This window comes from Pinus tabuliformis, chromosome 4_2, assembly GCF_031772625.1.
Source record: "Pinus tabuliformis cultivar Carrire ecotype Pingquan chromosome 4_2, CPIR1, whole genome shotgun sequence".
NCBI classification, from domain to species: Eukaryota; Viridiplantae; Streptophyta; class Pinopsida; order Pinales; family Pinaceae; genus Pinus; species Pinus tabuliformis.
The window spans coordinates 855,244,837-855,247,182 of record NC_142304.1 but is presented as its reverse complement, the minus strand read 5'-3'; the positions used below and the strand labels follow the sequence as shown (position 1 = coordinate 855,247,182).

At 42.8% G+C, this 2,346-nt stretch overlaps 1 pseudogene; it reads right to left on the bottom strand.

Annotated features, from left to right (window-relative positions):
• Positions 1-389: 389 nt before the first annotated feature.
• Positions 390-1,861, bottom strand: LOC149172362 (leucine-rich repeat receptor-like serine/threonine-protein kinase BAM1 pseudogene; annotated as a pseudogene).
• Between the last annotated feature and the right edge of the window lie 485 nt (positions 1,862-2,346).

The window sequence follows — 2,346 nt, the reverse complement described above, 5'->3', positions numbered from 1 at the left end:
AAGAGCATGAAGAAAACAAATTAAAAAGAAAAATAATGAGGAACCAATTAAAAAGAAATAAAAAAAACAGAACTGATTCAGATTCCCATTATAAAGAAATACAGAAAACAGAGGAATCTCAAAGCAAAACTGATTCAGATGCCCATTATAAGGAAATACAGAAAACAGAGGAAATTCAAGGCAACAGGGATTCAGATGCCTTGGTTGTATACATTTTCACAACTTACTTCCTTCAAAACAAACGTAGGGACTTTGAAGTTGGAAGCCCTTGCACATAGATGCTAAAAGAGCAGATAGATATGGATCTTCAGTCAACCCTGAACTGCCTGGCTGAGGTTGAGAATGCCTTATTCCAATCATATCCCGGGGTCAAATGTGAACCATGAAAATTATTGCCTGGGACTGAAGTATGTTAGCATTACTACTACCTGGCGCATAGTAGATCTTCGGACACTCTGCTTTTGTATACAGAGCAGAGCCACTAAGAATATATGCAGGGCTTCCTCCACTGGGACGTCGATAAGTCTGGGATCAATAATCTTCATAACTTCTTCTCTGTTCCAATTGGTCATCTTCTTCACCCACCCTGTGATGTTCATATCCTCTTCAAATTCGCTTTCACCCACCGCCTTTTTGCCAGTGATGAGCTCAAGCAGAACCACTCCAAAGCTGTATACATCACTCTTCTCGTCCACTTTCATGGTGTATGCATATTCTGTAAATTCAACATCCAATCTTAAATGGTATGCTACAGCAAAGGGCAGTGGCAAAACCACCGTAAAATAAGCAATACGCGTACTATGAAGCACTTTTGACTTCTATACAATTGCTTTTATTTATAATGCAGCGCTGCTCTGCCTCAGCATGCTATGTTTATAATTGGCAATAACAGATGATGGATGGACTTCAATAACAGACCATAGAATTTCGGAAAGCTAGCAGCTCAGTTAAACTTTCAGGCGACCCTCCGCTAAAATTAGAAATCGTCGTTTTCAAAATTTAAAGATGAAACAACCACTTACCTGGAGCTATGTAGCCAAAGGTCCCTGCAACTGAAGACATATATTCCGACGTACCAGATAGATGCAAGAGTTTGGCTAGGCCGAAATCTGCAACACGAGCTTGAAAGTTGGAGTCCAAGAGAATATTGCCGGACTTCACGTCGCGATGAAGGATGGCCAGGCGACAATCGTGATGAAGATAGCTCAACCCCTGCGCAGTTTCCACTGCAATTTTGTATCTGGTGTTCCAATCCAGAGGCGTGGCATTGTTTCCATGAAGCAACTTCGCCAGGCTTCCGTTCGGCATGTACTCATACACCAGAAGATTGGTGTCATGGTTGAAGCAAAACGCCAGCAATCTAACAACATGTCGATGGCGGATTCTGCCCAGAGTTTTGATCTCTGCAGAGAAGCCATGAGCATTTGAAGAGCATATCCGCGTAAGTTTTTTCACTGCAACTACTTCCCCATTGGGCATGATTCCTTTATACACAACACCCTCTCCTCCTTGGCCGATGACATTCTCTTCTTTAATGCATTCCACCACGTCATCGATTCCAAAGCTGAGTGTTTGGAAGGCCGTCATCTTCCATGGCCTGCCCTCGCTATCTTTCTTCTTCTTCTTAATTGTGACTGCTCGAATTGCCAACACCAGCGAACAGGAGAAGAGAATTCCAAGCGTTAAGAGAGGCAAGAGAAGTTCCAGCTTGATGTGTGTTCGGACACTAGAATTACAGTTCCCAACTGTTCTCCGCATAAGTAGGGGTTCCCTACAAAAGAGGTTGCATTTAAATGAGAAAACAAACTCTCTGGGACAAGACCGGAAAAGTTATTGTATGAGAAATCCGCGGAGAACAAGGACGTCATTCCGTCGAACTCTTTGGAAATGCTCTCGTTGAAGTGATTTCTCGATAGATTTAGAGAGCGGAGATTGCTTATCCTGGTGATTTCCACTGGGAGGGGACCGCTGAATTCGTTCTGACTAAAATCAATTTGTAGCAGATAAATAAAGTTACGAATATACCTGGGAATCTTACCAGAAAGTCTGGCTCAGACCCCCAATGTCTAAGGGAACTTCCCCAGACAATCCGTTTCCTGATAGGTTTAAAGAGTTTAGCTTGGGCATCCTTATGATTTCCAGTGGGATGGGACCGCTGAATTCGTTCTGGCTAAGATCAATTTCTGTCAGATTAACACAGTTACCAATTTCCCTGGGAATCATACCAGAAAGCTTGTTTGAGCTGAGATTAATGTATGTCAGAGCACTGAGGTCGCTTATCTCCCTAGGAATCATACCAGAAAGCTTGTTTGAGCTGAGATCAATGTATGTCAGAGCACTGAAGTC